The 21288-nt window shown below is 40.2% G+C and overlaps 1 protein-coding gene across 2 annotated transcripts in view; it reads left to right on the forward strand.

The window, feature by feature from the left end:
• gal3st3 (galactose-3-O-sulfotransferase 3) overlaps positions 1 to 21288 on the forward strand; it is a 49321-nt gene that overhangs the window by 12488 nt on the left and 15545 nt on the right. The window contains exon 1 of one of the 2 annotated variants that reach the window (XM_042213253.1): positions 876 to 6606. The exons of the other annotated variant lie outside the window; for it this stretch is intronic. The gene's annotated coding sequence lies outside the window, so the exon portion shown is untranslated. Of the gene's footprint in view, positions 1 to 875; positions 6607 to 21288 lie in introns of those variants that run through there. 2 annotated transcript variants of the gene reach the window in all.

Below are 21288 nucleotides of genomic sequence, written 5' to 3' on the forward strand. Positions count from 1 at the left end.
ATTGTAGTAGTTTACAAACTTTTCAAAATGTTTAAATTTCTCTTAAATGTAATTTTCCCGTTATCTGTCATTTACAAATTACCATTTTATTCCCATTCAGCCTCCGAAAAACTTCTGTCCATCTGACAGAACATTCATCATCCAAATTAAAGGTTGGCTTATTCATTCAGTGTATTCTTGAGCAACTGTACCTTGGTCAAGAGTCTGCTGACATACAGATGAAGGAAGAGCTTCTGAAGTACTTCAAAGAAAGCTTTCAGTCTTGAGGTTAACTGAGATTCAGTGCATATATCCCACCCATTAAGAGTGCACATGCAGAGGCCAGGTCTTCCAGGTCATGCAGGACACACTAGATGGTTATACCCACATCGGCTGGAGGAGTGCTGGCATCAGCTCTTTCGATGGTAAAGATAGCAAGGGTAATTTGTTCCAGCTCCCTCTGAACAGCTGTAGCTTAGACACAAAAACATAGAAAAATGGCATCCAGTTTTAAAAAAAGAAAGAAAAAGGGCCAAAGCTACCCTTTAATGACGTAAACACAATATTAGGAACATGCACCCCAGTGCGCCACTATTTTAGACTACAGATTCAACGATAAATATAAATAGTTTGGGTATACAAGAAGATTTCCCAAAACATTTAAACAGGTTCCATGCAAATTACAACAACAACAACATTACAACATGCAACAACATTAGTTATTCAAAATTTGGTTTAATACAGATAAAAAACTAAACTAAAATTACCAACCAATTATTCTTTGAAGAGGATGCTTGGGTCTTCATTCAGGTAAAAAGGTAGTGCCCTGAGGACACACTCCCTCCCCTTTTCAATAGTTTCCTTCTGTAGAGAGTGGCAGAGATACAGGAAGAGAAAACAGAATACTTTAGGATGACAAAACTCACATTATACGCAAAATGAATGACATATCCACTGCACAGATAGTAAGCATGGCACAGGAAGACTGTAAATAGAGGTGTGAAAGCAGTAAAATGGATATGCACACATGCATGCCTGCGAACACAAACTGTGCGCCTATAAGTAAAACAATGTGTGTTTGAACAGTTACACCTTACTGAGCTAGCAGTTTGTATTTGTTTATAGTCATTTCTATAGATAAAAAAAAACACTTGTCACCAAGTGTTTTTGTTTTAATCTATTAATGTCTACATACATACATAACAGGTCTCATATAGTTAAAAAAGAAGTTGACCAGCTGCAGGCTCAGCAGCACTTTCAGATAAGAAGAATATGAAAAATTGTTTGGTTCATAAGGTTGACTGATCTTAATACCTTTAACCAGCTGGTTTGCCAACATCCAACTTTATTTTTCATTATTTTTTTATCCTTCTGTAAATATTGAAGAGTTATCATGTCACTGCATTATGATTAGATTTGAATATATATATTTTTTAAATTCAGATGAATCACAAAAACAGCTGTTTTTTTTTACAGATGTGTGCTCCTCACAGCGCAGCCACTACAAACGGGATTTATAGAATATGATTCTGGACATAAAACAGAACATAAAGCATTTAAAATGAGCTCAATCTTTAACATTTGCAGCAGTAAAATTAATCGAGAAAGCATTTTTCTGCAGAATAATAATTTTTACTTTGGTTATTTTATGAACACAATTTTTCAGAAATCCAGTTTTATGTGTACTGAGGTGGGTTTATTGTTTAGTTTCATAAAGGAACAGTTTGAAAAATCCACCACTAATAATAATAACTAGTTTTTGTTAATATAGTTTTTAATTGACTAAAGAAGTAATACCATCTTATTATTCTTCAGCAGGAAGGAGTGCAGACATGCAGCACAAATAGTGTGTTTTATTGTGATTTTGTTTGGTGTATGTGTGTTTTGGGGGCAGTCATGCACTTCGATTAGGAGCATGGTATCAGCTACCTGAACCATTCATGTTATCGAGCTTGCAAATACAGCTTAACTTATTTGAAAGCAAACATTAAAAAAATAAATGTATAGTACAGCCTGAGGGTTTACAGGCTGTCAGTCTGGGGCCACCCCTACACCTGTGCTATAGGTTCTCACAAACACTTCAAGTTAGTTTCAGTCTGCCTGACAAGTTGCTTCGTTTATGCCCTGAGGCTCACGAGACTGCTTTTGTCATGTGAATGGATCTCGTGTGACACAATCTTTATAATAAGGTATAGAAAAACGAAAACCTTCCTTTAAGCAGCTGCACACATGTTTTACCACCTTGCCCCACTGAAAATATCAGCACCACATTACTGTGACACTTCGTGTTCGCCTTCTCTGACTTCTGAAACTCAAACTCCAGTCAAAAGTCAGACTTTTGTCCTCAGCTTCTGAAAATATCCTCTGCAAGAGCACAGACACACAAATACAGGAAGACTGTAAATACAGGTGTGTAAGCAAAATGGATATGCACACATGCACAAACTGTGCACAGCTAATAACCTCAAAAACGAATGCAAACACACTTTGTCAGCAGCTTTCAGTGGAACGTTTTCTGTCCCTGGTCTGTACAAAAATATTAAAGTAAAAAACCCCAATATGTCATTCTAACAATAACGCCTGTGTTACAGTAAAACAGTATCTTATCTGAGCAGTGAGCCCTTTTGCTTCATTTCTGTTCAAGTTTCATGTCTTTTTTGTGTATTTCCTGGTTTATGTGCTTGATCAGATCATTACTTCAGTTTTAAGGTTGAAACCTTTTGGAAGTAAACCTATGGTGGTTAGAGCTGCAGTGTATTTTTAGTTTCCTGTGTTTCAGTTTCGACTACTTCCCTCGCGTTCCCTTGTATCTTGTCAGCGTTTGTCTCGTTAGGCGTGTTAGGCTCGATGTCATGCTATTTTGGCCACTTCCCTTGGACAAAGACACTTGGAAAAAGTCTCTGTTTGGGATCCCTGTGCTTCTGTTTAAGAGTTTGGATTTTGCCCCCTGTGTTTATGGACTTATTCACTCAACCTAATTCATTTTCCAGTTACTGGTTTGTCTGTGAGTCCTGGGTCCATTTTTTTTCATGACACTTGCTTCATGACAGTTATTGCTGTTAGCTTCCTTATGGCTAAGACCAGAGTCATTACTCAGTTGCTGCTGATAACACTAGTTACGTTCATTTACAGTTCTTTTACATAAAAACTGAATATTTTATGCAAATCCTCACGTCCATAATTATATATGGCAGGTACATTTACATTGAGTGCCATATATGTCCCCTGATGGTTCATTGAGTCGCTGGTGTTACCATGTGTTTGTTTTTTTGTTACATCAAATAAAGTGTGTCATTCGATAGTTATTTTACATACATTCAATTTTGTTACACCTAAAGGTGAAGGATTACATCGCTAAACTTCTTTCAATTTTCTTCGAATATTTTCATTTTTAGAGCAAATAAATGGTTGTGGAAATTCAATAAAATATAATATCAGTATTTCTGTAGAATGACTCAACACCCTGCTTTTCTTTTACTTGTCCTGTAACACACATCAGTTCAGCCACCTGACTGCCGCAGAGTCGGGGTGTTTGGTTGAGATGCTCGAGCGATGTGTGAAATCTGATTACGGTCTTACACAGCTTCTCTCAGCGGCGGGAGGGCGATCTCTGTTACTGCCGCCTCGCCTGTCCCGTCTGGCCTCCCTCCTCCTGATATTCCTCTTCCTCTCTGTGGGACTCTGTCTGCATCACTACTCTGTATAATGGCAGTGTCTGGCCCAGCGGTTAGAGCCTCACATGTTTTTTTTTTTTCTTGCAAGAGCTGATGCAATCTGTTCAGGTGCTGTAGAAATAAAACTTCAAAGAAAAAGGTGAAAGTTTTTTTTATGTTCGTGTGGATATTGTTTTTTCACTGGAGCAACAATTTGAAGGAAAAGAATCTAATTCAGGTGTCAGTACCTCAAATATTACAGGGGTCTTTTGAGGCTAATACTTATGCACTGATGCTACGCAGTGGCACAGGGAGGACAGAAAGTACACAACAACGAGGACATACATTTTGGTTTTAAATATGAAAGAAGCATATTTTAAGAATTGTCACTTGTGTTTGATGCGCTTTGATCTTATTTGGCAGTTGTAGCAAATTGTGGAAAAAAGCTATGCTAGCTAATTATGGCTTCGATCATAGCAACCATTTGTCAACCACCGGTTGCTAGGGAAAAATTGTGTATTCCCCGACTGATTGTAAGTGCTTGCTGGAGGTTTCTTGGAAAAACTGGTCACAAAGAGGGTGCTACACCACACATCTCCTTGCTGTGGCTTTGGTCCAAACAGATGCAAAGCCTTGGTCACCTGAAGCTTATGTGAAAGACGCCGACTTGTCTGCAGAGAAGAGATAATGCAAGTTAGACCCCTTGAATTAAAGCTGAAAGTCCGCTCTTTAATCACATATTGATTGCTTGATTTAAAACCCACTGTGGTGGTGTACAGACAAAATTACAGAATACATTATTGCCCAAATACCAATAACACCAAGTCCAAATCCTATGACACGGCTCGCCTTATCAAGGTGGAATCACACAGAGCTTGTCCTCAATTTTTAAAGTTGCAATCCTACCAATTCTTGTAAACGCTGTCTCCCAGTGCAAATTTGTGACAATTCACATTTGCGTTTGAATTTTGGCCGTAACCGTGCTCCCCTGAAACTTAAATTTGCATTTGGTGTGAACAGACCATTGCAGCTACTGTACATGTGAGCTACTTCAACAGGAAAGGAAAACCCAAAGCACAACCCTGAGAATAATGGAACAGGAAAGTACTGACATTTTTAATGTAATCATTCATGACCTGAACAGCACGAGTTTATTAGGCCCTGACTGTACTGCTATTGTTTCCCTCTTCCTTCGTTTCGCTGAAAGTGGGCAGACAGACCAAGCGTTCATCTCACGAGAAAGCTCCTCTGCTTTCCCGTGAAACTGGGAGGACAAAGTCAAACCACAAAGACTTTGTTCGACTTGTACTTTTATCCTCCTCCATCAGCTCTGCAACTTGCCTTTGTCTTTTCAATGACTTTGTGTTTGCATATTTTCTCTCCGCTCAACACTTTTTCTCCATTTGGATCTCATCTGTGTGATCATCTGCGTGCTGAATATCTCGGCTTTTTCTCCTGTTTTGTTTCTGCCATCATTGCCTTTATGTTCGCCTGTGGCGATGCACTAATAAAAAGACTCACCTCCGGCACAGTATGACAAAGGACACTTGCATTTCTATATCAGTATTAGCTTAGAAGCCTGGGTCAGTTGTTCTTCCCCCTCTGTTCAAAAAAAATAAGAAGGGTTTTTTTTTTTATTGTGTTGCCTCGCTTGTTTCCCCCCCTCTACGGTACATTCTTGCTTCTCTCCACACCAAAGTTTTGCCGCAGGCGGCGTGCCATCTGCTTTTGACATTTTCAGAATAAGGAAAGCTTGTGGGAACAGCCTGTTTATTGTTCCATTGTGGTTAATTATTCAAACAGCAGCTCTCGGTTCAGAGCGGCCGGTTATCTGCAGGCACTGCCCCGTGCGAAGCTGGACTGACACTCTGTGCAGAATTCAAAATTTGGAATTCATCATTCCGATGCTGCTTTACTCCAGTCTGGAGGTGACAGTTGGAGCTGAGAGTAGAATAAGACTCCCTATTGTTGGTCCGGCAATTAGTCAGAAGTGCAGAAATAAGAGTGTAAATGACAACAATAGGTCATCAGTCAAAATCACAGCAGAGCACCTCCGTGGCACGCTGCCCATTATGGGCACATGTTATGATCCAGCAGCAAGTGATCAGAAATGAGTTATTGCACTTTTTGCAATTTTTCACGTCAAAGTTTGTTTGTTTATCATTGTCGGGCAGGGTTTGCTTCATATGCAAAAACTGTGATGTGAAAGTGTTACGAGGCTCCAGAAGGAACTATTAAATTGGGTGGGTTAATTTGCATAACCAAATGCAGGACGCAGGGCACAGGAATGAAACATTAATGACTTTTTTAATGGTGATAACTTATAAACTACAAAGTCGAGCGATAAACAGAGGGAAAAATCAACAAATACAAAAACTTCAGCACAAGGAATCCAGAGTAAGAAAAAACAAAGAGTACTAATATAGGGTATACTCCTCTATGAGGACACATGCAGATTACAACATAAAGGAAGACGGAGACAATATATATGTGACCTATAAGGGTGAGAGTTAACAGGTGGGGAGTTAACACAGCTAAAGACAATAAAAAGAAGGAGTCTGCAAAAGTTAAAATTAGATTTAAGAAGATAAAGGAGCTTATACAAAGCATCAGAAGAATATTAAAGAATTTTAAAAAACAATGCTTAACAAAAACAAATGCTACATTTCAAAGGATATAATAGTAAATCATATTTTAATGTAAATCTATCCATCGATCCATTTTCTTCTGTTTCTGGTTGAGGGGTTGGGTTGGTGCAGCCTATCCCAGCTGTCATAGGGCAAGAGGCAATGCACAGGATGTCTCAGGGCTAACCACAGAGCTCCTTTGACACAGAGTGACACACAACCATTCGCACTCACATTCACACCCATGAGCATTTTAGATTCCCCTGTTAGTCGAACCATACTAGGCGCATGTACTTGGACTGCTGGAGTAAGCTGGAGTTTCTGTAGAGGACCCACGCAGATCAAATGTAAGTAATTTCTCAAAACCAAAAAAGGATTAGATTTCCAGAACGTAAAAATCCTGGGTCTGAGAACACTCAGTTTGAAAGTAAGCAGGTGAAGAGGTTTACCTGTGTAACCTGCTCCTTATCTCTGCTTCAGGGTAGTGGCTCCAAGCAGAAGTTGCTTGTATCACACAGACAGGGCGGTGTTGAGTTAAGTTGTGTGTCAGGCAGATGTCAGACTTCGACGACAGAATGTGTGGTATAAAAATTATTCTGCTCTGCTAATTTTGATCCTTTACAATAATGTTGAATGTGAACCACCTTTAGTCATTTGGAAAAAAGGAATTAAATACATTTATACTTTTCTAAGCAATATGATGCCTCATAGAGTTGGAAGAACTTCTCCATAGAAGACTTTCCATCCTGTTTACATCTATCCTGTCAGTGCGCCCCAGGGTGGCTGAGGCTACAATGTAGCTTGCCATCACCAGTGTGTGAATGTGTGGATGACTGAATGTGTAAAGCGCTTTGGGGTCCTTAGGGACTAGTAAACCACATACAAATAAAGGCCATTTACCATTTAGACCTCTATTACATTATTATGCACACATCAGTTATCTCTACTGTACTCCTAGTTTGAATCAAGTTTCTAAAAATGTGTTAAATATAAAATGTGACTCAATGTATTTTCATCAATAAAACATCAGTAAAGTGTAAATAAAAACAGAATGCACTGATGTGCAAATCTCACAGCAGAACACAGAAAACACGTCAAATGTTTGAACTTAGACATTTTTCCATTTCACACAAAATATGAGCTGATTTTTGACGGCAGCAACAGGTCAAGAAAGTTCAAAGAAACTTAAACAGCTGGAGGAACGTTTTGCAACTAATCAGCAACAGTTCAGTAACATGACTGCCTGTTTAAGACGCTCTGTTCATACTCTCTTTTTTGCAATTTGACCCCCCCCCCCCCCCCCCCCCCCCCACACACACACACACACAAAGAAGAAAAACAAGCAAACAAAAAAATGCTATCTACAGATTGTGGAACAATTTGAAATCACTGTCTGCAGGTTAAAGCTCTATCATGTAGAGAGACGTCATACGGGCAGAAACACTTGTGTCTTTTCTGAGCAAAAAATCCTTTAAAATGTATGGAAACAAAGTGCAAAACTGTTCAGTGGTCAGACCAATCAAAATTTTAAATGCGTTTGGGAAACAATGGATTCAGTGTCATCCAGACTATTTTTTACAAAAAGAGGAGGGGGATGCTACGCAGTGGTAAATGTGTTGCTGCCATCACATTCAAAATTAGCTAAAGGTTTTCCTTAGGTGGTGCGTTTTCTCAGTTTATTGTGTTTCATATGTTCGGTGGTGAACAAAAGAGATTTGCAAATCATTGTTTTCTGTTTTTTTAATTTACATTTTTACACAGCGTCCAAACTATTATAGAAAATGGGTTGTAAACGACTGTGTAGCACACGCAATGAAGCATTATAATTCCAGTGCTGATGGCAGTTTTTTTCTTTAAGTACTTTTTTTTAAAAACAGAGCTGTCTGTACTAGACTCATTGTTAGCTTCGTAACCATAGTAATCATTATATTTGCTACAGTTACTGTGATGATTTGACATTTAGTCCAGATCTGACAGGATACCTGCTGCCTCTCATTCTAGCATGCACGTCAAAAAATGTGCATTAGGCGGGGTTTCACATAAATGCCAGATTACATATGAGCCACAGATGTAGTTTTTACCACTTTTATATGAAAAATAACATGTTGTTGAATGTCTCTCATTCTGTCTTTGCCTTGGATTAACCTTCCTCATCAGTCCTTGGTGATGAGCTTCTGTTTGCCAGGTTTTATCAGAACTGGACATCCTTTCTGTCCGTTCCTCTCACTAATTATTCCACAAGTAATCCCGCAACACTGACGGTGATATCATGGTTTATTTGCTTTTTAATTTCTCAATTATCACCGCAGACACAACCAAAATTAACCAGAGACCTCTTTTCTATCAGTATGATAAACTGTGCTCTCTTCTTCACAAATAATCAACAAGCTAGACACCCAATTAAGGCCGTTTGACCTGGTTATAATTGGGTATGAATAAGGATGGCGCCTTCTCCGACGTCTTTTAATTGCATGCAGGGATTTTCACTACAATAACAACGTAATGTAGATCTAGTATGCACTGATCTTTCCTTTTGCTGCTTGAATGTTGGATTATTGGCTCATTAGCCTGTGTTATGCAGGGGTGAGGGTTCAGCTTATGGGGTAATGGTATCCAATTACAAGACCGGAGCTGGTCTGTGTAATGTTGCTCTTGTTTTTAATCGTTCTGCTGTGCAGTTAGTACAGTTTTGTAGACAAAGCACCTCAACAAACAGTGAGCTCATTATTTGATCAGCGCTACTTAAACTTTTTTTTTTTTTTCTGATTTTATTTTCTTACAAGAGAAAGATATGCGAGGTCCGACACAAGTAACCTAAACACTGGATTTATTTAAAAGTATGAAACTGAAGCTCAGCTGTTTTTTTGTGATTACATGTGAAAACAATGTCGCTCACAACTCATAAAGATGTTAATCTACAGAGAAGTAACATCAGTGGCTGATCGTCAGTCATATAGATGTGGGAGGTGTTACACACAGTTTGTGTCGCTACGCTTTAAACAGGAAACATCAAAACTTTTTTGTTTCATCAGCAGTGTGTTTACAGAGAGATCATTTTCCTTGAAGTAAACAAGAAAAAAATTTAAATTAAAAGACGTTCAACTTCATGACGTGCACATACGTGAAGAGACCACTGTGAACACCACACTGTGAGTTTCAGTCATTGCCGGTAAGCTCTCTCTGCTTCACATGAACACGTGACACCAGGAAAACCACAGTGGTGCTGGCCAAAGAGACACTGCAGCAGCTACACAGTTTCAGGTTCTTAATAAAGACCCCCCTCATGACAACATTAGTCCATCTTATTTCTGATTATAGTACAAAAATTGTAAAATGTCTTAAAACTATGTTTATTGTATTGATATATACATAAGGTTTAGCAAAAGCCTTCTCATACAGAATCATAAAGAGTAACTTTCTATACACATATAATAATGCATGTGGCTTTCTGTTGGGTGTCGATTAATATTTGAGTTTCTCTCCAGGTCTGTTTCACTGATTTCCTTCCTTGTTTTTATTTTGTTCCGTTCTTCTGTTTCCACAACTTTTTCTTGACTTTTTCTGAGTTTTTGGCTTCTTGTTTTGTTTTGGTAATTACCTTTCCTTGTGCATTTCCTGTCATTTAACTTCCTATCTTTGTCTTTACACTTACTTACATTTTTCTGTAGTTATGTAACCACAGTTATGGTGGCAAGTTTCCACACATTAGTCAAGTAACAACATAAACTAATGTCAGACTGAATCAAATATAGGGGGGAAATTTACTGAAAGGCTTCTGGAAACTTTTAAGGTGGATTGCTCTGTTTCATGAACGGCCATTATGTCAAACAAACAGCTTAATGACAGATTTTGTTGCAATCATTGCATTAGCTGTGATCGCTTCTGGGCTTTTTTTTTTTTATCACACTCAGACAGGCTCTTTCTTTGAGTGCTTATGTTTTACCACAAAGCTGACACTAAAGTAGAAAATTGTCGAAAGGCAGCAATTCTTATCTATGGGTTGTGATACAAGCGCTACTTAAACTTTTAAAATCTGGCACTGTGGGTTACACGCTTACATTTTTTCACTGACCGCATGAAGTATTGGGTGGGACGTGCTAAATACATGTACAATTCCCCAAACCAACAGATCTGCTAAGTTACCAGCAGCACGCTTAATGATAATAATGATTGATGTCATTATAGCTCGCCTAATTGCATTGCTGCTTATTTTATAAACTATAGTACTTTGTCAGGAATAGTCACTCATTAACTCAGCAGTAGAAAAAAAGTGCTCCTGTATGATGAGATTTCAGACTGTGAAGACTGAAAATAGTCTCGCAAACTTACTGACATTCATTCATTTGTGGACATGAGGGCAGCAAAAAGTCTGATTCAGCTGGGAGCCAGTGCCAATAACAATTTTTTTTTTCTTGTTTGCTGCAACTTTTTAGGGTTTCTTCATTATGAAAACAACAAGTACATATTTCAGGCGTTTTCACTGCATCTTGAAGCTGGATTCAGTCAGAGCTAACTGATGTGACAGTAAATAAACATTGTCAACTTCTAACTCTACATGATTTCTTATATCTAGGTACACAGTTAATGTATGTCTGGGTCAAAAGAGGCATTAAAAAAAAAAAGACCATGTTGATGATACAGTATCTCACCACGATTGCTTATAAAATCATTAATTTGACCTTTGCCTTGAGACAAATTTGACTTAAGACCTAGTAGGTGATGAAGGTTTGATTAAAGATTAACCAATACTGTAAGATAAGCAGTGATTTTTAGTGGTATAAACGTGATAAGATAATAACGTGGAAAACTGATTATAAATCTTGTAAAGAAATTAAAATCCATACAAACTTAGTGAATGACTGAAAGTCATCCAAACACCTGCATAAAGTTTCACGAATGTCCGGCAGTTAAGATTCTCCTTGCATGGCTAAAAAGCACTATTTCTACTTTGATGTAGAAATGGTGAAAAGACTTTTTTTTCTGTAAAAGAAAATCCATTTCATGCGAAAGTACCTTTGTGTCACCTAACAAACAACAGAGAAGACCGGGGCTTGGGCGGGAATGAACAATAAAGACATTTCTACTGATTTTAGCAGCCCTCCTCACTACAGTCTGCTTCCTACTGAAAAATAAAAAAGCAATTTGGAGCACGAGAGCTCAAAAGGTTGCTGGGTTTTTTTGTCTGGGTGAGCAAAAAGTGTTTGCGTACATGCCTGCAGTTCACTCTGATGGGGCGTGATGCATTTTTGTGTGTGTGTGTGTGTCAGGGGAAAACACTCAAAGTATCGCTCCCTCATCTTTCTGCATTCATATTCTGCTCAAGGAATTCAATGCGCCTTTTTCAACTCAGCTGTTCATTTACATAAGACACAGCCTTCTACTTTGCCAAATTAATTTGATGTTCTGAGGCGAAAGCCAGAAAGCATCTTCACAGGATGAGGCCGCAGCTTCCTGTTGGCTAGGCTGGCCCTACCTGAGGAGTTCACGTGTGCTTTGCTAGCGCACGTTGTTTTGCTGCTGCTACAAAACTGCAGTTGTTGGATTTACATAAAGCCCTCTGTGCCGCTGCTCTGTGCTTAAGCCCGGCACCAATTACTAGTGAGGGAGCAGAGTGATCCAGCAGGTTTGTTTGGACATGAGCCCTATTTTATATTCTTGGTTTACTGGATGACAGTTTATTCTGCTGCAGCGTGCCGCTTTGTTTCCGTTTCTCCACTTGGCAAAGATGAAAGAGAAAGCCCCACTTCATCAGTGTGACAAACAAGCAAGATTTGTGAATCTAAAACACACCAGTTTCTCTCATAATTACGATATATTTCCAGCAGAAAAACCTTTACCAGATCCCTCAAACTGAAGAGCTTTGACGGTGCCAGCACCAGAGCGGAAAACCAAAAGCGCTGCCTGCACGCTGCAATTAAGTTGAGACGCTGTCACAATAGGAGACAGAAGGAACATTAAAGACTCCTCTGCGCCGCAGAGGAATATGTACACACTTGTTCAAAAAGCTCGTCGGCTTTTATCAGTGAGTTGCAAATGCTCCTGAAGTGGACAGACAGATGGGGTGGCCTTTAGGTAATTAGTAAAAAGGCCAGCATGTGGATCAAATCCAGAGCCGCATAGACAGCAGCGGGCAATCAGTCTGTCGGTGACACAGAACAATTACAGAGGGAGTGTCAAGTCCTGTTAAGATGCTAACATGAACAGCATAACTGATGCTTGACTTCTTCACATACCTGGCCTGTTTGCCAACAAGGAATGCGATAAGGAGAGACCATTAGAAGGAACTGAACATAATTTATTGATATACAGAATTCTATTATGCTATTAGACTCTGATGGCTCATCACTGGGATTTCACCAGCAGAATGAAAATTCCAGCAGTGATAGGAATTACGGCAAAACTTCCCGGAGTCTAGATGCAGGTGGTGAAGATAAGATGCAGGGTTGGATGAAGTGACTTGGTTCGGGTGGAGATGGGGTGGAAGTGGGTTGCATGAAGGAGTTTGCAATGGACAGTGACAGCTAGAGCAGGGCGATATGACCAAAAATATTTATCACGATATATAATTTGCGATAACGATATAACTGACGATATAATTGACACTAGACAAAATACTTTACAACTCCACAACTTTATTAGTGCACAAAAACCCCATCAATGTATTTTCATTTAAACAAGCAGCTGTTTTTTATGTGCATTAAAGCTACATAAAAACGTAGCAGTGCGAATTCCTTGCTGACAGTTTAACCAAAGGCATTTCCAGTGGAAATTGGCCGACATGTCATCAGCATAACCATGTATAATATCCACAAAACTTAAAAAGAGGTTATACACACACAATATGGTATATTATTAGTGACAGCAGAGCGGAGTGATTTAAAGTACGCAGAGTGCCGGCTGATTGGTTTAAGGAGGAAAGATGATTGGAGTACAGCAGTGATGTCAGCATTGAGTTTTACAGCGTGGGAAAGTGGAAGTGAGGAGCAGACCAGCAGTCAGACACCTGGGAAAGCAAACAGAGCGTCCTCATCGAGCTTATGCACAAACTTCATGCATATTAATGCATTTTTTTCCATAGGTGTGATGCAGTAGAAAGAAGAAAAACTCTTCTATTTTTCTCATTTAAAACATCATGGCTTGATTTTAATTTTAATTTTCTTTTTTCACACTGCGATTATGTTTTTTAGGACAGAGTTTTTCGGTGCGCTTATACGTTACTCGACAACAACCTGAAAGAAAAGCAGATGTGAAATGTAAAAGTGAGGTTGCAGGGCAAATGTGACATTTGCATTTGGATGCAAACTAGAATGCGATATTCCCAATCCCCATATACCAGTATCGTTTCCTAAATGTTGCCAATACAGACAAAAGAAGTCAAATTTGAAGCACATTTTTAAAGATAAAATACATTTTATGAAAGTTTGAATTTATTTGAGCTTGAAGAAGAGGTCAGAGTGTTACACCATGCTGTGATGTGTCGTGTGATACAAGTGGAAGCTGCTCCCTCAGATGCAGAGGGAAAAAGCTGGCCATCGTGCAGAAAGCTGCAAAATCTCCCATTATTGGTTTTTCAACATCCCGGCGTGTTTGATGTGTTAAAGGTGTGGATGGAGGAGAAAGGTGGAGAAAGGTTTCTCAGCCTTCTGAAAGCACCTCTGATAAAACGTACTCGACGCTTCAGTGGTGTTAAAAAAAACCGCACCACTCGCCGCTCCTGTTCTTTCGCAGCATTGACGAGCTTTCTTCAACCTTTGACGCTGTAATTCAGACGTTATCACAAAACTGCTGTTGAGCCAAAAGACGCCACATTTCAGTGTATGGATTAGCCCGTAGACAGTGTCTATTCAAGCAGATGAAAAACCAGAAGATGTGCCTGTCATTTGACTTTGCTGAAGGGAACATTGTGTTGCTGATGTTCTGTTTCTCTCGTGTTCGTTCCCTGGATTTGGCTTAAGGCTTTTGTTAGCAACAAATGATCTAAAAGGCTTTTCATCGATAAGCACACAAGTACAAGGCCCGATGTTGATTCTACCCGCTCATTTGGTCTCAGGCCTCTTTCATTTTCTCCTGACATGTTCTCTGGTTGTCTTTTATCAAATCTCATCTCTCTCCCTTGCTGCCTCTGTTCTGCCTCTCCTCCCCATTTTCACCCCACATCCCCTCTCTCCCTCACTAACCCCATATCCCCCCCTCGCTCCCTGTTTTCCCCTTTTTTCCCTGCTGCTCTCTCATCACTCTCTCTGGGGGGTCATTTGGGGTAAGATAAAGCCTGAATGTGTGGGTCCACGGGGAGTCTACCCTGCAGACAAGTAATGATCCGCACACGCTCTTAGGCGCAGTCATGCACAAGCACTCACACACAGACGGGCAGGCACAAACACAGCTGCGTGCTCTCACACCCACCCAAACACACACACGTATTAACATACATGTTAAAGTATAGACATCCACTCTGTTTCCAGCCATCTCTAGCAGTTCCAGAAACAGGGTGGGGCGCGTGGCGATAAAGCACTGTAGGGATACGGGGAAGAGATAAAGGGTTGGGAGATGGAGAGATGGGGAGAGGAAAAGCCCAGAGGAGAGGTGGAGGAGGAGGCGTGGGTCAGTGAGGTGCAGTGGAGATTAAAGTACCGTAATGAGAATGGGAGGGAAGAGACTGTGGGGAGAGAGCGATGAGAGAAATAGTCTTTGCACGGGCCCAGGCAGAAGCTGTGATCCTCTTCGGGTTGTTGTCCCCACCCCCAACACACCCCAACAAAATAAGAAGTGTTTGATTCAGCGCCGTGTTTATTGACTCCTCGCGCTGAGCCCCGCCCTCCAAGCAGGCTTAATACCGCTTATCTCGTAAATAACAACAAATCTGACCTTTTTACCAGAATTCATATCGGGCGGCAGCTACTGTGAACTTTTCCATCAATGGAGGCAAAGCTTGCAAAAGCACATGACGTGAGTCTACTGGTTTGACTGGTTCACCTCTGCAGTGATGAATCAAAACACACTAATGTATCATATTGGTCAAAAGACAAAGGACTAAAAAGTAGTAAGACATGGAGAGTTGCCCGGACGCTTGATTTTTGCATCTTTTTTAATTTCCTCTAATTTCCCTCTAATTTGACTACTAATCTGCAGCGTGCATGTTAAAATATGCATGGAAATGCACGTACTTTAAAGACCAGAGCAGGTTTGGAAGGCTCACCATGATGTGTGTTGTTTTTGCAGTGATGACAGTGATGTGGATCCACTGTAAAAATCTGAACCTTTTCCTTCATTTAATGATTGATTTATTACTTATTTATACTGGCACAGTGTGAATGCCCATGGAAGTGGTCGTTATTAGTAAGAAAAGCTGTAAAACCTGTGAAAATGCAGTTAAAAGTCCAAAATTTTAGCCCTCCTTTACATTTCCCACAGACCTCCTGTGGGCCAGATTGGAGTCTTTGCTTGGCCGATTCTGGCCCCCAGGCCTTATGTTTGACAGCCGTGCCTTAAACCCATCTGCGTAACACAAAGCAAAACAGCATCCTCTGAGGACGTGCACACATTCTGATATAAATGATAATGGAGCAGCTGTGGCTGAGGAGGTGTGGGGGGTTCATCCCTATGGCAAGACACTGAACCCAGGTACAATCAGTGTTTGTGTAAAGAAGTGTAATGAATACTTGACAGTGTGATTATACTTTTGTATTTTCCAATTATTTTTATTTCCTCTGAACGTTTTCTCTTTTCTGTTTCAGTTTGTTTCCAGAGTGGATTTTCTTTTTTTATTGTTTGAAAATGGTCAGTTCTGCTTTGGTTTTATCCGCTTCATTGTTAGTTTTAGTCTTTTTAATTATTACTGTGTGCAGGGAATGTGTCAGATGCTTTTTTTAGGAAAATTAGAGCAGTGATTACGATAAAAACAGCTCTTTGAAAGCAGTTGACTGACTCATAGTGTATCATGGTATTGTAGATGTCCACAGTCTCAGTAAACATGTCTTTGAATGCCTCATCAGGCAAGTTGTAATAAAACTAAAGAAACGAACAGATTATAAAGCTAAGGATATTTCCCTACATTTTTATTCCTCAGCTGTAAAAGGCTAATGAGATATTGTCGTCACCCCGCTGGGCGTGTGGGCGGAGTGCGAATGCAGTAACTCCCGAACAAGGTGACGTAGGTTTTTAAAATTCATACCATACCAAAGAAATGAGCTTTTTCCATGGCCCTACACAGATAGATGATAGATCGATGTCAGTGCTGGTAAGACAGAAATTTAAAAAGTTGCAGGAAAATGGCGTAATCGACACAAGTGTGAATGCACTGTGAGGTGAAATTTACAGAAATGATGAAACTATTACACGCATATATCTCATTTATTTTTCAATTCTACAAGAGAAAAAATAACTATAAATGACTGAGCTCAAGACTCACACTCCCGTCACTGGTTGTACACCAATAGATCAAAAAGGCACCTTTATCTTGCTGCTGCTGGAGTGCATGACTTCCCAATATTGCCTTAAAGCAGCCGTCTAGCCTAAGTATGAAATGGGTTTAAAAATATCTCTGCTCTTGGAGGATCTTTACTTCACTCAGAGGCATTAAGTGAAAGGGTGGAGCAGCGGAGACGCGGGCGAGGAGGTACATCTGTAGAAAATAACTTCCAAGCGTCATATCCCAGATTGATTTTTTAGAGGATTTCAGAGATAAGGGATCAGACATTAGAAAACAGCCTTCCTGGAAAATGAGTGATTTCTTAGACTGTCCCGAAGCCCCCTGAGGATTTCTCAGAACTTGATTAATACAGTAGCTCCGAATGGCACGCTTAAACAACTTTAAACAACAGTCTTAGCATTTAGCTGCCTTGCTCTTGAGTAAATCCCTTCAGTCGCGAAAAAAATTAAGTCTTTGTCCTTAAGCAGCTACAGATATTAAGACACATGCCAGCATCAGGATGCAGCTGTTACCAGCACATCTTCGACTCCACCGCCGCTCGTCCAGCTATTGATTCTCTCTTTTCCAACAAGGGCACCCCACGACGTCTCACAATTTGCAAAGTCAAACCTAAGTCACTGCACCTTGTAAACAAAAACAATAATCAGATGAGATATTTATTGATCCCTGCAGGGCAGAAAATTGCTGGACTGTGTTGGGAGGTCAGATCGAAGGGCCGGGTGCCCTCGACCTGAAAAGGATCCAGTATCCAGATTTTACAGCTCGATTGCCACCACAGGAGGTTTAAGACATACTCTGTTGGTATGCAGTCATGTGTATATTACAGAGGTTCTGATTGAAAAGCATGTTTTTCTAGGCTGTGCAAATAATCTAATTTGATATTAAGCCCTGATCTCAGCCTTTCTATGTGGAGTTTGAATGTTTTCCCTCAAACTCGCGCACAGATCAATTCGACTCAAGCCCGGATGACAAAAAGAGAGCCGCTGGTCCACAGCTGCCTGAGAGTTTTGTTTCTTTTTTTTGCTTTTCTCCATTCGTTACCCACAAATCAGGTGGAAGTGGGTGGGCAAAAACACCACCCTGCTCTGAACTTAAGTCCGAACCAGAGAAATCTCTGTCTTCTCCCACTAACTCCACCTCATTTTTCTTTTATTTATTCCCTGTTTAAGTTCAATAAATGTGTGATGTGATGATTTTCGTGACCTTCGTGAACCTTCGTGAGCACACACTGTGATAAAAGTTCCCAGACTGCCTTACTGTCCCAGAGCGTTATTCAGCAGCTGGCACTTTATCACTTTATTTTAATAAAGTGACCCTTTCACCCGGGCTTGCCGTTATGGCCACTGCAGCTCTCGTTACTAATGTGAATGAAGCTTGAGGAACACGTGGATCTTGCACCAGCATCACTGGCTTGCTTGCACCTCAGAATTTTCCACATAGCTGATGAAGGGCACGAGTGATGCAAACGTAACCTCAGGTCTGCTCATGTATTTACAGTGTCATATGGGAAACTGGTGCTTTGCACTTGGTTTCCCAATGCCAACATCATTGCCTGGTGGCTGGGGTCAGAGCAGCTGTGCATGCGGTGTGTGTTTCAGAAAGAACTGGGATGGCATGTTGATACATAGTCACTGACATACGCACAGACCACTTCTTTATGGGGCCGTTAAATTCCCACAAAAAGCAGCGTCACACCCGCCGGTGCAAGCTGTGCTTTGTTGTCCTTTGTTGTCCTTTGTTATGGTATGTTTTAGATCAAACTGATCATCAAAGTGAGGAAGAAAGGTGATATATTGCATGTATACGTGGCGTGTTGACGTGAGTGTTTCAAAACCTGCTGGTATTTTTCCACACAGTCATCTCTATAGTGCACAGTGAATGGTATGAAAAGGAGAAAAAAATGCCTTGTTAATGTCAGAGGTCAGAGGGGAATGCTCAGATTGCTTTTAGCTAAGGCTGCAGCTGTCTCAAACCGGTCTCTTCATGTCACCGCATATTTTACTAGGTAAAATCTGTGTGTGTCTGCATGTTCACGCTGAGGAAGGTATTTTTGAAACATTCAAAGGTTCTCATAGCAACCTTCGAGCTGAGATATGGCCTTCGATTTGTTTTCTACAGCAAGAGAAGTTGCTTCAAAGGTCCTGATTGTGTTGATGCTAATAATTAATCTTAATAATTATTCAGTGTTTACTTTAATAACCCCAGGTCAGTGGCAGAGTCACAGTTTTATGGTCCTGTAAAAAAGTGTATTTATTCATTTTTAAATTTTAATACCATTTAAGTAACATAATATTTATTTATACTGATCTAAATGTGCAAAAATAATGTTAGTAAAAGCCTTGAAATAAACACGGCCCAGCACACCCCATGCCCCCCTTTATACTCACCCCTGCTTGCTGCAGGTATTGCTGCCATATAAAGTGAGACGGCTGCTGTCAGGATTTTAACATTGTAATAAACGAAGTTAGCAGTTCATATTTTGTTTGAACTGCAGCAGATTTTCTCTGTGTGAAACAGACGGTGGTGGATGGAGCAGCTACAGAGCCGGCTGTATCTCAGTAACGGCTTTAATGGTGATCACTGTAAGAAGCGCTGCTGGTTTGGACGTTTTCTTTCGCTCCACCTGAGCTCCGTGTCTCGGTAACAGCTCTGCCTCTCCTACTGCAGGTCTACTTTTAGTCACAAATGTGGGTGAAATGCACGTGTTTGCACTGTGACACCTGAGTGCTACAAAGTTACGGATTAAACAAAGCAAAGAAGAGAAAACATTTCATGTTCAAGATAATTTGAGTTAACAGATCAGAATAAATATCGAACAGAACTTGTTCGATATTTAGAAGAGCATCTCTGAACAACAGCCACAGACGACCACATTAGATATGAGCTTTCCAGCTAGTATGTCTTTTACTGCCAGTGTAATTAGTTCAGAAGCTCAGAGACTCACAGATTATACACAGGGACAGGTTACAACTGTTTAAAAAGATGAGGCTTTCTAGAAAAAAAATTAAAATCCTGCAATTTCTTTGCTTCCACTTTTGACTTCTTCCCCACCCGTACCAGCACTGATGTGGAGGTTTGTCTGAGTATTGATGGATCTGTGGCCACATGACTGGCTGTGGGTGTGTGTTTGACTCATGTTAGATTCAAAGGAAATATAGTGTGTAGCATCTCATCTTATACTGTTGACAGACTGAAAGGGTGCCTATGGACGTCTCTCCGTGTCGTTGCATACTTTACTAGTTACACCTGTCCAACTGCTTTTTGGTGCGAATAACCAAACTGTCAATCTCATGACAGAAAGTCATTGTATGTAAGAACAGAAATATGTCCTAAATTATACTCCAACGTCCAACCTGAGCATCTGAATGAGGAAGAACTGTATGTGAACGTGTCATGGTTGTTGTCACACAGGCTGTCTGTTTCACAACCTGCTGATCTGCTGGGATTTTTCTACACAACACAAGAAGTGTAAAAACACAGTTTTTCCAAAGTAAAATACTCATCAGTTTCCATTTGAGAAACTGCAATAGTGTTGATAGTTTAGTGACAGTAAACCCTGTCATAGTTTTTACCTGCCTTATTGAAATCACGTTCAAAGAGTGAAAACTTGAATAAATAATCACAGGTACAGTAATGTCAGATTAAATAAGGTATGCATACAATCTAAACTAAACCTGGGCTAAAATAAAATAGCCTTTACTCTGTCTTCTGCATTTCTGTGTCTTCATGTTTAGGCTAGTTAATGATTAGGTCCAGTTGTGAGCCTTTAAATGCTGTGATAGCTGCACTGAAGAAAATCAAGCATTTCAGTGAATCTCAGTTTCAGACAGACTGTGTATATAATAAGGGAGCTTTCTACCAACATATTAAGCTGGTGTTGGTGTAATGGTGTATATTTGTCTTTGCATATTTTGGACCTCTTATTAAAGATATTCTTATTCAAGAAATCAAGCTGGTTTCTTGAACATAACATGACGAGTTCACTGTCCTCAGATGGCCTCCACAGTCACCAGATCACCAATCAATATGGACCAAAATTGTTTCCAGGACCTTGTTGAAGGTGAGACAATAAATTAAAGCAGCTTTGAAGGAAAAAGCTCGTCCAACCCAGTACGAGCAAAGTGTACCTAATGAGGTCCTGGTGACTGGTTAAGACTATGTTACACTGTCCTGTCTGACAACAGTTATGCCAGGTTGAACTCTGGCATGTTACCTTTAATGTGTTTGTGTACTTACATGTAATGGCTTTCTTTAATGAGATAGACTGTTTGGAGTTAATCGATCAGCAGGAAGCCACAGGCAAACACAGTGTGATAAAAATACAAGATATACTGTACATGCGGTGGAGTCAAAGTCTGGAATGATGCGTGTGACTTTTATTTCTTTGAAGCATTAAAGAGCATCTAAGTGTTGTAAAAGTCCCTTTATGGTCAGAGATCATAATGTGGCATCAGTATAGATGACACGATTATAGAGTGGAGCAGCTGCTGTTGCCCTGCAGCGAGGAAGCTACTTATACACGCTCATTAGGTAGAAGTCAGCTTTGCATTTGTGTGTGTGGCAAAGGTCTGCAGTGAACAGCTGTTCAAATGCGCGTGTT

Source organism: Haplochromis burtoni, unplaced genomic scaffold, assembly GCF_018398535.1.
Source record: "Haplochromis burtoni strain Fernald_Lab_line unplaced genomic scaffold, NCSU_Asbu1 Contig_430, whole genome shotgun sequence".
Classification (NCBI taxonomy): domain Eukaryota; kingdom Metazoa; phylum Chordata; class Actinopteri; order Cichliformes; family Cichlidae; genus Haplochromis; species Haplochromis burtoni.